At 50.2% G+C, this 13874-nt stretch overlaps 1 protein-coding gene across 1 annotated transcript in view; it reads left to right on the forward strand.

Moving 5' to 3' along the window:
• Positions 1 to 236: 236 nt before the first annotated feature.
• LOC133360104 (collagen alpha-1(XI) chain-like) overlaps positions 237 to 13874 on the forward strand; it is a 64802-nt gene continuing 51164 nt past the window's right edge. The window contains exon 1 of the mRNA XM_061578690.1: positions 237 to 277. The gene's annotated coding sequence lies outside the window, so the exon portion shown is untranslated. The remainder of the gene's footprint in view (positions 278 to 13874) is intronic.

The following is a 13874-nucleotide window of genomic DNA, read 5'->3' on the forward strand; positions in this document are numbered from 1 at the left end:
CTATGGGCAGTGTTAAATCTATGGGCAGTATGTATGTACGTTTAACTTCTGTTGCGCCACCATACGTAGCCAACCGTGTTGCTCGGAGGTGCGTGGGGGGGGGGGAGAGCGGGGACAACCAACTTGAACGCAAAATAAAAAGTTCTAAAGAAAGGATTTTTTTCAATCTCGATGATTTTAACATGCACAGCTCCAGTGTCGTGATCTCTGGTTCTCTTGCAGGGACTTCAAAGGTGAGCCAGGAGCACTTGGCCAGCAAGGAAACCCCGGGTCTCAGGTGAGAGTGGCGACTCACGCATCCCATCTGTTTATTTAACGTTTTTTTACGATGCAGTTTTGTATTTGTTTGTTTTTTTCCCAACTTCAACAACGCTGCAGGGCTGTCACCACCGATGTCACGATTCGCGGCTGATTTGATTTTCGGGTCCGATGGATGGCGCGGGTTCGGAGAGTGAGCACGCCGCGTCGTGCACCCCCTCCTCCAGTTGAGAACGCCGTCGCGCGGTGAAAGGACGTGCCGATTCACGCTCAGTCAGCGGCACTGGCCGTGGGGTCGGGGCGAGTGCGGTTGTGTTGGTGGCCCGTGATGAACGTTCGGAAATGACTGAGAATAACGGAGCGTCGGTTGTCCAATACTCTATGGGTTTTTTTTTGCCAAACTCTCAAGGGCCTCTCAATTGAGTCGCTGTTAAAACTGAGTCTGCGGGTCTCCGTGTGAGGCTATGGGTCTTGTATGAGTCTCGGGGGTCTCAGTGTGAGTGTTTAGGTCTATATGTGAGTATGAGTCTCTATTGTGAGTCTACGGGTATCTGTGTGAGTCTATGGGTATCTGTGTGAGTCTACAGGTCTCTATGTCAGTTTATGAATCTCTGTGTGAGTCTATGGGTCTCTCGTGAGTGTATGGATCTATATGTGAGTCTGGGGGGTTATGTGTGTCTATGGTTCTATCTGTGAGTCCTATGGGCCTCTATGTGGAGTCTATGGTTCTCTATGTTAATCTTTGGGTCTCTAATTGAGTTTATGGGTCTCTACGCGAGTAAAAGGGTCTCTATGCGAGTCTATGGGTCTCTAAGTGAGTCTACGGGTCTCTAAATAAGTCTGTGGGTTTCTTTGGGAGTCTGGGGGGCTCTATGCGAGTCTGGGTCTCTACATTAATCTATGGGTCTCTACGTGAGTGGGTCTCCACGAGTCTATGGGTCTTTATTTGAGTATATGGGTCTTTGTGCAAGGCTATGGGTCTCTACGCGAGTCTTTGGGTCTATTTGTTAGTAAATGGGTCTTATGTGAGTCTACGGGGTCTCTATGAGTGTAAGGGTCTCCATGTGAATCGTTGGGTCTCTACGTGAGTCTATGTGTCTCTACGCGAGTCTTTGGGTCTCGAAATGAGCCTGTGTGTTTCTAAGTGAGTCTATGGGTCTCTACACGAGTCTTTAGGTCTCTAAATGAGTCTATGGGTCTCTAAGTGAGTCTATGGGTTTTATGCGAGTCCGGCGGCTCTATGCGAGTCTGGGTCTCTACATGAATCTTTGGGTGTCTACACAAGTCTATGGGTCTACACGAGGCGATGGGTCTTCATTTGAGTCCAGTGGTTTCTTTGTTAGTAAATTAGTCTCTATGCGAGTCTACGGGTCTCTATATGAGTCTATGGGTCCCTCTGTGAGTCTACGGTAACTGGGCCAAGTACATCAACTCAACGCACGGGAAACAGCCCGGCTCAACCACGGCGTGGCTGACAATTCCCCGGATTTGAACCCACTCGCTCAGCAGTTGGCCGACACATTGTTGCTCAGCCCCCAGCCAGCCACCACCACCTCTCCTCTTCCCGTCAATCAACGCGCATCCCTCGCGCGTGATGGGGGGGAGGGCAGGGGGGGGGGGGGGGCGGAGGGGGGGAGGGCGATGGGGGGAGGGCTGGCGGCAAGGAGGGGAATCGCATTGAACGCACCGCGTCTCGTTGTTACAATGCGAGGTGGCCATCGAATACTAAAACACGTGTCCATTTGATTGAGTCATTTCACCCCCAGGATGTAACCTATCCATTCACGTTTAAGCACTGCAAATAGGATTTCCCCCCCCCTGCCCCCCCCCCCGCCCCCTTAGATGTATTGTCTATAAGTGCAAACACAAAGATTCAACCCCCCCGCCCCCCGTATAGCCTTCGCAGACTGTGGGGGCAAGTGTCGTTAGCGAGCACCTATTGAGGCCGGCACGGCCTTTGTCTCCGTAGTGGCGACGTTCACCACCCGCTGCAACCAGGTACCCACTTGAGGTTGAGTCGACCTAGGGGAGGCCCAGAATCGTCGCTGGCGTTGTAGGAGTGTGCTAACCGCTGCGCCGCCGCTCCCCCCCACGCACGCGAGGTGCACGCGCGTTGCGCGCCCTCCCCAGTCCGCGTGAGCCCTGAATTGCAATGTCTCTTCATGTCGCCCGTGCAATATTGTTGTGCGTAAGCCTTTGAACAAATTGATTTAAACTCGAGCTGAATCTCGAAAGGAATCTCGCCTTTCCAATTTAGAATTTCTTTTATTCTCGCCTCTGTGAAGAAACTCGGTCTGTCACCAATCGCGGACTGGGTTTTAAAAATAAATGTAAATATTGTACAGTGACGGGTTAGCGGCCAGATTGCCAAATTAACGCCACAAAACATTACACTGGTCACAGTGAGCTGTCGTTAGTTGGGGGGGGGGGGGGGGGAGAGGGCGGCTGGGGGTGGCAGGGGGGGGGGTCTGGGTTATATGTATGTGTTTGGGTTTCTAAGTCTGTGGGTCTCTATGTCAGTCATTGGGTCTCTGTGTGAACCCTTGTCATACCATCAACTCGCTGCACTTCAGAACCTGGTTTCATCACAGGCCGTTCTATGCGAGTCTAAGTTTGTTAGTCTGTGGGTTTCTGTGTGAGTCTGTGGGTTTCTATGTGAGTCTATGGGTCTCTATGTGAGTCTAAGCGTTTCTGTGTGAGTCTATGGGTTTCTATGTGAGCCTATGTGTCTCTGTGTGAGTATATGGGTCTCTGTGTGAGTCTATGGGTCTCTGTGTGAGTCTGTGGGTCTCTGTGTGAGTCTATGGGTCTCTGTGTGAGTCTATGGGTCTCTATGTGAGTCTATGGGTCTCTATCTGAGTCTATGGGTCTTTATGTGAGTCTATGGGTCTCTGTGTGAGTCTATGGGTCTCTATCTGAGTCTATGGGTCTCTATGTGAGTCTATGGGTCTCTACGTGAGTCTATGGGTCTCTATCTGAGCCTATGGGTCTCTATGTGAGTCTATGGGTCTCTGTGTGAGTCTATGGGTCTTTATGTGAGTCTATGGGTCTCTATCTGAGTCTATGGGTCTCTACGTGAGTCTATGGGTCTCTATCTGAGTCTATGGGTCTCTGTGTGAGTCTATGGGTCTTTATGTGAGTCTATGGGTCTCTATCTGAGTCTATGGGTCTCTACGTGAGTCTATGGGTCTCTATCTGAGTCTATGGGTCTCTGTGTGAGTCTATGGGTCTCTATCTGAGTCTATGGGTCTTTATGTGAGTCTATGGGTCTCTACGTGAGTCTATGGGTCTCTATCTGAGTCTATGGGTCTCTATGTGAGTCTATGGGTCTCTGTGTGAGTCTATGGGTCTCTGTGTGAGTCTACGGGTATCTATGTGAGTCTATGGGTCTCTGTGTGAGTCTATGGGTTTCTATGTGAGTCTATGGGTCTCTACGTGAGTCTATGGGTCTCTGTGTGAGTCTGTGGGTCTCTATGTGAGTCTATGGGTCTCTATGTGAGTCTATGGGTCTCTATGTGAGTCTATGGGTCTCTATGTGAGTCTATGGGTCTCTATATGAGTCTGTGGGTCTCTATGTGAGTCTGTGGGTCTCTATGTGAGTCTGTGGGTCTCTATGTGAGTCTATGGGTCTCTATGTGAGTCTATGGGTCTCTATGTGAGTCTATGGGTCTCTATGTGAGTCTATGGGTCTCTATGTGAGTCTGTGGGTCTCTATGTGAGTCTGTGGGTCTCTGTGTGAGTCTGTGGGTCTCTGTGTGAGTCTGTGGGTCTCTATGTGAGTCTATGGGTCTCTATGTGAGTCTATGGGTCTCTATGTGAGTCTATGGGTCTCTGTGTGAGTCTGTGGGTCTCTATGTGAGTCTATGGGTCTCTATGTGAGTCTACGGGTATCTATGTTAGTCTATGGGTCTCTGTGTGAGTCTGTGGGTCTCTATGTGAGTCTATGGGTCTCTGTGTGAGTCTGTGGGTCTCTATGTGAGTCTATGGGTCTCTGTGTGAGTCTATGGGTCTCTGTGTGAGTCTATGGGTCTCTATGTGAGTCTATGGGTCTCTATCTGAGTCTATGGGTCTCTACGTGAGTCTATGGGTCTCTATCTGAGTCTATGGGTCTCTGTGTGAGTCTATGGGTCTCTATCTGAGTCTATGGGTCTTTATGTGAGTCTATGGGTCTCTACGTGAGTCTATGGGTCTCTATCTGAGTCTATGGGTCTATATGTGAGTCTATGGGTCTCTGTGTGAGTCTATGGGTCTCTGTGTGAGTCTACGGGTATCTATGTGAGTCTATGGGTCTCTGTGTGAGTCTATGGGTTTCTATGTGAGTCTATGGGTCTCTACGTGAGTCTATGGGTCTCTATGTGAGTCTGTGGGTCTCTATGTGAGTCTATGGGTCTCTATGTGAGTCTATGGGTCTCTATGTGAGTCTATGGGTCTCTATGTGAGTCTGTGGGTCTCTATGTGAGTCTGTGGGTCTCTATGTGAGTCTGTGGGTCTCTATGTGAGTCTATGGGTCTCTATGTGAGTCTATGGGTCTCTATGGTGAGTCTATGGGTCTCTATGTGAGTCTATGGGTCTCTATGTGAGTCTGTGGGTCTCTATGTGAGTCTATGGGTCTCTGTGTGAGTCTGTGGGTCTCTGTGTGAGTCTGTGGGTCTCTATGTGAGTCTATGGGTCTCTATGTGAGTCTATGGGTCTCTATGTGAGTCTATGGGTCTCTGTGTGAGTCTGTGGGTCTCTATGTGAGTCTATGGGTCTCTATGTGAGTCTACGGGTATCTATGTGAGTCTATGGGTCTCTGTGTGAGTCTGTGGGTCTCTATGTGAGTCTATGGGTCTCTGTGTGAGTCTGTGGGTCTCTATGTGAGTCTATGGGTCTCTGTGTGAGTCTATGGGTCTCTGTGTGAGTCCTAGGGTCTCTATGTGAGTCTATGGGTCTTTATGTGATCTATGGGTCTCTGTGTGAGTCTGTGGGTCTCTATGTGAGTCTATGGGTTTCTGTGTGAGTCTATGGGTCTCTATGTGAGTCTATGGGTCTCTGTGTGAGTCTGTGGGTCTCTATGTGAGTCTATGGGTCTCTATGTGAGTCTATGGGTCTCTATGTGAGTCTATGGGTCTCTGTGTGAGTCTATGGGTCTCTATGTGAGTCTATGGGTCTCTGTGTGAGTCTATGGGTCTCTATGTGAGTCTATGGGTCTCTGTGTGAGTCTGTGGGTCTCTATGTGAGTCTATGGGTCTCTATGTGAGTATATGGGTCTCTATGTGAGTCTATAGGTCTCTGTGTGAGTCTGTGGGTCTCTATGTGAGTCTATGGGTCTCTATGTGAGTCTATGGGTCTCTGTGTGAGTCTATGGGTCTCTATGTGAGTCTATGGGTCTCTATCTGAGTCTATGGGTCTCTACGTGAGTCTATGGGTCTCTATCTGAGTCTATGGGTCTCTGTGTGAGTCTATGGGTCTCTATCTGAGTCTATGGGTCTTTATGTGAGTCTATGGGTCTCTACGTGAGTCTATGGGTCTCTATCTGAGTCTATGGGTCTCTATGTGAGTCTATGGGTCTCTGTGTGAGTCTATGGGTCTCTGTGTGAGTCTACGGGTATCTATGTGAGTCTATGGGTCTCTGTGTGAGTCTATGGGTTTCTATGTGAGTCTATGGGTCTCTACGTGAGTCTATGGGTCTCTGTGTGAGTCTGTGGGTCTCTATGTGAGGTCTATGGGTCTCTATGTGAGTCTATGGGTCTCTATGTGAGTCTATGGGTCTCTATGTGAGTCTATGGTCTCTATTGGGTCTCTATGTGAGTCTGTGGGTCTCTATGTGAGTCTGTGGGTCTCTATGTGAGTCTGTGGGTCTCTATGTGAGTCTATGGGTCTCTATGTGAGTCTATGGGTCTCTATGTGAGTCTATGGGTCTCTATGTGAGTCTATGGGTCTCTATGTGAGTCTGTGGGTCTCTATGTGAGTCTGTGGGTCTCTGTGTGAGTCTGTGGGTCTCTGTGTGAGTATGTGTGTCTCTATGTGAGTCTATGGGTCTCTATGTGAGTCTATGGGTCTCTATGTGAGTCTATGGGTCTCTATGTGAGTCTATGGGTCTCTGTGTGAGTCTGTGGGTCTCTATGTGAGTCTATGGGTCTCTATGTGAGTCTACGGGTATCTATGTGAGTCTATGGGTCTCTGTGTGAGTCTGTGGGTCTCTATGTGAGTCTATGGGTCTCTGTGTGAGTCTGTGGGTCTCTATGTGAGTCTATGGGTCTCTGTGTGAGTCTATGGGTCTCTGTGTGAGTCTATGGGTCTCTATGTGAGTCTATGGGTCTCTATGTGAGTCTATGGGTCTCTGTGTGAGTCTGTGGGTCTCTATGTGAGTCTATGGGTTTCTGTGTGAGTCTATGGTCTCTATGTGAGTCTATGGGTCTCTGTGTGAGTCTGTGGGTCTCTATGTGAGTCTATGGGTCTCTATGTGAGTCTATGGGTCTCTATGTGAGTCTATGGGTCTCTATGTGAGTCTATGGGTCTCTGTGTGAGTCTATGGGTCTCTATGTGAGTCTATGGGTCTCTGTGTGAGTCTGTGGGTCTCTATGTGAGGTCTATGGGTCTCTATGTGAGTCTATGGGTCTCTATGTGAGTCTATGGGTCTCTGTGTGAGTCTATGGGTCTCTATGTGAGTCTATGGGTCTCTGTGTGAGTCTGTGGGTCTCTATGTGAGTCTATGGGTCTCTGTGTGAGTCTGTGGGTCTCTATGTGAGTCTATGGGTCTCTATGTGAGTCTATGGGTCTCTATGTGAGTCTATGGGTCTCTGTGTGAGTCTATGGGTCTCTATGTGAGTCTATGGGTCTTTGTGTGAGTCTGTGGGTCTCTATGTGAGTCTATGGGTCTCTGTGTGAGTCTGTGGGTCTCTATGTGAGTATATGGGTCTCTGTGTGAGTCTGTGGGTCTCTATGTGAGTCTATGGGTCTCTGTGTGAGTCTGTGGGTCTCTATGTGAGTCTATGGGTCTCTATGTGAGTCTATGGGTCTCTATGTGAGTCTATGGGTCTCTGTGTGAGTCTATGGGTCTCTATGTGAGTCTATGGGTCTCTGTGTGAGTCTGTGGGTCTCTATGTGAGTCTATGGGTCTCTGTGTGAGTCTGTGGGTCTCTATGTGAGTCTATGGGTCTCTGTGTGAGTCTGTGGGTCTCTATGTGAGGCTATAGGTCTCTGTGTGAGTCTGTGGGTCTCTATGTGAGTCTATGGGTCTCTAGGTGAGTCTGTGGGTCTCTATGTGAGTCTATGGGTCTCTGTGTGAGTCTGTGGGTCTCTATGTGAGTCTATGGGTCTCTGTGTGAGTCTGTGGGTCTCTATGTGAGTCTATGGGTCTCTGTGTGAGTCTGTGGGTCTCTATGTGAGTCTATGGGTCTCTATGTGAGTCTATGGGTCTCTATGTGAGTCTATGGGTCTCTGTGTGAGTCTATGGGTCTCTATGTGAGTCTATGGGTCTCTGTGTGAGTCCGTGGGTCTCTATGTGAGTCTATGGGTCTCTATGTGAGTCTGTGGGTCTCTATGTGAGTCTATGGGTCTCTGTGTGAGTCTGTGGGTCTTTATGTGAGTCTATGGGTCTCTGTGTGAGTCTGTGGGTCTCTGTGTGAGTCTGTGGGTCTCTATGTGAGTCTATGGGTCTCTGTGTGAGTCTGTGGGTCTCTATGTGAGTCTGTGGGTCTCTGTGTGAGTCTGTGGGTCTCTATGTGAGTCTATGGGTCTCTGTGAGTCTATGGGTCTCTATGTGAGTCTATGGGTCTCTATGTGAGTCTATGGGTCTCTATGTGAGTCTATGGGTCTCTGTGTGAGTCTATGGGTCTCTATGTGAGTCTATGGGTCTCTGTGTGAGTCTGTGGGTCTCTATGTGAGTCTATGGGTCTCTGTGTGAGTCTGTGGGTCTCTATGTGAGTCTATGGTCTCTGTGTGAGTCTGTGGGTCTCTATGTGAGTCTATAGGTCTCTGTGTGAGTCTGTGGGTCTCTATGTGAGTCTATGGGTCTCTATGTGAGTCTGTGGGTCTCTATGTGAGTCTATGGGTCTCTGTGTGAGTCTGTGGGTCTCTATGTGAGTCTATGGGTCTCTGTGTGAGTCTGTGGGTCTCTGTGTGAGTCTATGGGTCTCTGTGTGAGTCTGTGGGTCTCTATGTGAGTCTATGGGTCTCTGTGTGAGTCTGTGGGTCTCTATGTGAGTCTATGGGTCTCTATGTGAGTCTATGGGTCTCTATGTGAGTCTATGGGTCTCTGTGTGAGTCTATGGGTCTCTATGTGAGTCTATGGGTCTCTGTGTGAGTCTGTGGGTCTCTATGTGAGTCTATGGGTCTCTATGTGAGTCTATGGGTCTCTGTGTGAGTCTATGGGTCTCTATGTGAGTCTATGGGTCTCTATGTGAGTCTGTGGGTCTCTGTGTGAGTCTGGGCAGCAGGGAACAGTGGTGCCGGCCAGGTCTTAGGTGACCTCTGACCCTCCATCCCCCCAGGGTGACCTTGAGCTCGCAGCGCGCAACTCCGTGGCATTGTGTCAAGATCGACAGGGGATGGGAGTGGGAGGGGTGGGGGTGGGCTGGGGGGGGAGGGGAAATTAATAAATAAAAACGAAAACAGAAAAAAGCATAAAATTTCAAAAAATCAAAGTGGAAGGCAAGGGCGGGTTACGCTCTCAGCCGTATTCCTTGATGTCTCCGGGTTTGACATTTACGCGACTGAGAGTGCACGCGCGATACATATTCATGCGGGCCGCTCCTTCCCGGGACAATCTCGCGCCCGCACAGAGAGCCGCCGTGTGCATGCATATGGAGCGCGCCTCTCCGAAGAACACCTTTTGATGCGTTCGCCGGAGAAGGGCTTTCAGATATTTTCTTAGACAGAAGAACGCTGCTGCGCATTAGGGGGGGGCGGTAACCGATGCAGCCCTGTAGACGTTTCAGGGGCCGCTCCTTCACCACGTCCCCAACACATTTTTTACCTCTTGGACCGTGATGTCGTCTTCGCTTTGTGACCACCGCGGTACCCGAGTTGGTTCGCTCTCCAACACGCGACCGCCGAGTGCTGAGCCAGTGGCCAATTGGTCGCGGTTTTGCCCACGTGACGAGCCCCCTGAGTTGTTTGGTCTGCGTGGGGCGGTGGCGGCTGCGGGCGTAACGACGCATTTGTAGTGTCACGCCATCTAACCCCATGACACCTCTGTTACGGATATCATTGAGCGCGGAAACCTCCGAGGTATTCAGCAGAAATGGGGTTCTTGAGGAGGAGGGGGAGGAGGGGGGAGGAGGAACGCAACAACAAACATGAATTATAATTATTCGAGAGAGGGGCAAAGTTAGACCTTCGCCCGTCACTTAGAGACCCATAGACTCACACAGAGACCCATATACTCACTTAGAGACCCATAGACTCACACAGAGACCCATAGACTCACACAGAGACCCATAGACTCACACAGAGACCCATAGACTCACACAGAGACACTCACACAGAGACACTCACACAGAGACCCATAGACTCACACAGAGACACTCACACAGAGACCCATAGACTCACACAGAGACCCATATACTCACTTAGAGACCCATAGACTCACACAGAGACCCATAGACTCACACAGAGACCCATAGACTCACACAGAGACCCATAGACTCACACAGAGACACTCACACAGAGACACTCACACAGAGACACTCACACAGAGACCCATAGACTCACACAGAGACACTCACACAGAGACTCATAGACTCACACAGAGACCCATAGACTCACACAGAAACCCATAGAATCACACAGAGACCCATAGACTCACACAGAAACCCATAGACTCACACAGAGACCCATAGACTCACACAGAAACCGATAGACTCACACAGAGAAACATAGAAGCACACAGAGACCCATAGACTCACACAGAGACCCATAGACTCATACAGAGACCCATAGACTCACACAGAGACCCATAGACTCACACAGAGAAACTAAGAAGCACACAGAGACCCATAGACTCACACAGAGACCCATAGACTCACACAGAGACCCATAGACTCACACAGAGACCCATAGACTCACACAGAGACCCATAGACTCACACAGAGACCCATAGACTCACACAGAGACCAATAGACTCACACAGAGAAACATAGAAGCACACAGAGACCCATAGACTCACACATAGACCCATAGAATCACACAGAGACCCATAGACTCACACAGAGACACTCACACAGAGACCCATAGACTCACACATAGACCCATAGACTCACACAGAGACCCATAGACTCACACAGAAACCGATAGACTCACACAGAGACCCATCGACTCACACAGAGACCCATAGACTCACACAGACCACCCATAGACTCACACAGAGACCCATAGACTCACTTAGAGACCCATAGACTCACACAGAGACCCATAGACTCACTTAGAGACCCATAGACTCACACAGAGACCCATAGACTCACACAGAGACCCATAGACTCACTTAAAGACCCATAGACTCACACAGAGACCATAGACTCACACAGAGACACTCACACAGAGACCCATAGACTCACACAGAGACCCATAGACTCACAAAGAGACCCATAGACTCACTTAAAGACCCATAGACTCACACAGAGACCCATAGACTCACACAGAGACACTCACACAGAGACCCATAGACTCACTTAAAGACCCATAGACTCACACAGAGAAAGATAGAAGCACTCAGAGACCCATAGAAGCACACAGAGACTCATAGACTCACACAGAGAAACATAGACTCACACAGAGACCCATAGATTCACGCAAACACCCATAGACTCACACAAAGACTCATAGAATCACACAGAGACCCATAGACTCACACAGAGACACTCACACAGAGACCCATAAACTCACTTAAAGACCCATAGACTCACACAGAGAAAGATAGAAGCACACAGAGACCCATAGAAGCACACAGAGAAACATAGACTCACACAGAGAAACATAGACTCACACAGAGACCCATAGACTCACGCAAACACCCATAGACTCACACAAAGACTCATAGAATCACACAGAGACCCATAGACTCACGCAGAAACCCATAGACTCACACAGAGACCCATAGACTCACACAGACCACCCATAGACTCACACAGAGACCCATAGACTCACACTGACCCAGCTGTGAATTAAAGAATATTGATGGACGTTGGGTGAACGATCTTGGACGGAGCTGCAAGGGAGGAGGGTGACCGTGCTCCGGCGACTCCTTTGAGAGCGGCCGCCACTCCCACAGACAGGAAGTCGTCTCGGAGAGCACGTGCTCTTGGCCGAGTTACACAATATTAACATTACGCTCATTTCAGTGGTGATTTAATGTAATTGTCCCGGATAACGTTTATTTATCGTGATTTACTATCGGTACACGCTCTCGACCGGAGAGAGAGAGAGAGAGCGAGAGAGAGGAGAGAAAGATAAATGAAGAAAGAGAAAGTGAGGAGAGAGCGAGGCGAGAGAGAGGGGAGAGGGAGAGAGAGCGAGAGAGAGGAGAGAGGAAAGAGAGGCGAGAGAGGGGAGAGAGATGAGAGCGAGGGGGGAGAGACAGGAGATCGAGAGGAGAGAGAGTGAAACGTGGCATGTGTACGGGAGAGGAAACACAAACGCGATGCTCCCCCCCCCAAGTCCCATTTGTTGTCGGTCAGCCGGGCCCACGGAATGGATTTGGATTCGCGTGATCTCGTCGGCGTCGCCCGGCACTCCTCCCCCGGTGGCACGGAACGGATTAAAGGGCATTTAAATGTTGGCAATTAAACGAATTCCCTTACCTCTTCGCGCGTGTGTGTGTATTCATTACTGTCAGTATCATTTTTGCTGTTGTTGCCATATTCGAGGCTTAATAAGGGTCGCCATGGAAGAAGCACCTTAGATAGAGAGGAGAGAGAGAGAGCGAGAGAGCGAGCGAGAGAGCGAGCGAGAGAGCGAGAGAGCGAGCGAGAGAGTGAGTGAGAGAGCGAGCGAGAGAGCGAGAGAGTGAGCGAGAGAGAGAGCGAGAGAGTGAGCGAGAGGTGGGGGTTTACATAAAGCTAAGTTATTATTTAAAAAAAAAAACGAAATGATGAACGAAGCAAAGTGCCGACTACACCGAGCATCTTCTTGTTTCCACTGATTGTAAAAAAAAGAGAGAGAGGAGAGACGCACTTGGGGTACGTTGAGCGAGAGGCACCAAAGCCGGTGGGGGGGGGGGGGCGGGGTGCAGGAAAGCACGGATCGGAGAGCGAATACAAAAACACGGGAGATGCCGCACGTTGCCCGCCAACGGACCGTGCAGCGCTGCCGGGCGTCGTCTCGGCCGCGGCGGCGGTGGCGGCGGCAGCGCGAGCGGCCAGCGAAGGGGGAAAAGGTCGCGGGTTCACATCCCCGCCGAGGAAGTTCGAGCCGACCCGTACGCCGCTCCGTTTGGCTTCACTCAAACGGGTTGCCGGGCTGTGGGGCCGAGGTTCAACGGCAGTTGTCCTCTGGAGAGACACTACCCGCCTCCTCCTCCTCCTGCTGCCACCATCCTGCCATAGGAATGTAGAATTGCCATCAGTGGCTATGCAAGGGGGCTCTGAACGGGAGATGAACGCCGAGGCCTCGATACCGACTTGAGCGGTGGAATAATAACAATATTGATATTCCATCACAGTTCGGGTTAGACGGTAGTGAATATGAGATGTGTGTCGTTAATCCTCGCCACCACCCGACACAGCCGATTGGCAAGGTTTTTGTCGCGGTAGCAAAACGTGCCCAACTCGTTACCAGTAAAGCAATCACCGGTGTGTTGGAGCGTAAACCCACAACGTTACAACAATTGTATTATTCTTAATGATAACAATAATGCTTTCATTTTAATAGCGTCATTCATGCTAATAGCATCCCACAATGCTGCGAATTAATTTTATGTATATATATACCAGGACCAAACCCATATCCAGCCACTGCCAAGAAAATGACTACTACTTCTACGAGCGAGAAAAACCTGAAGTCAATGAACAAATGCAGGACAGCGTTTCGACGTTCACTTGCGTGATGAGTGCCGGTGGGCCCTGGGGGTGCCAGGGTGTGTGGGCGGAAGGGAAGTGGGGGGGGGGGGCGACACCCAGAGATGGAATGGTAGCCCAAAGGGGGAGTCGTCTTAGACCGGCCCGCGCTCATCAGCGTCTCCCCAGCACAACGCGGCATCTAAGGGTATTTTCCAACGTGGCAATTAACTAAATTCCCCATACCTCTTTGTGCCTGAATATATACTCGTTATTATGGCGAGGCGCCCACTCGGAATGAATAAGTTGGAAACAAATTCAGAATTCGGAGGCATCAAAGACGGCGTTTCTTGAAACCCAACCCCTTGCAATCCGCCCGTCGGCATGAATCCGACTGCGGTCGATGGATGCGCGAGTTGCGTGGTACGGAGGGTTCAGAGCGTGTGGGTGCTCCCGCGGTATTGCCGGAAAACCGCGCAGCCGGCTTGGCCTCTCTCAGAGAGGTGGCGGGGGGAGGGGGGCCCTCCCTCTCTGGAGCTGCGTCGAGCCTAGTGCCGTTGGCAATGATGGGGGGGGGGGGGGGGAAACAAATATTTTAAAAAGCTGCTTCAATACGCGCGAATTCGAGGCACGGTGTCGGGG

The sequence above is a fragment of the Lethenteron reissneri genome, chromosome 67 (genome assembly GCF_015708825.2).
Source record: "Lethenteron reissneri isolate LAM-NWPU_2019-01 chromosome 67, ASM1570882v1, whole genome shotgun sequence".
Lineage (NCBI taxonomy): Eukaryota > Metazoa > Chordata > Hyperoartia > Petromyzontiformes > Petromyzontidae > Lethenteron > Lethenteron reissneri.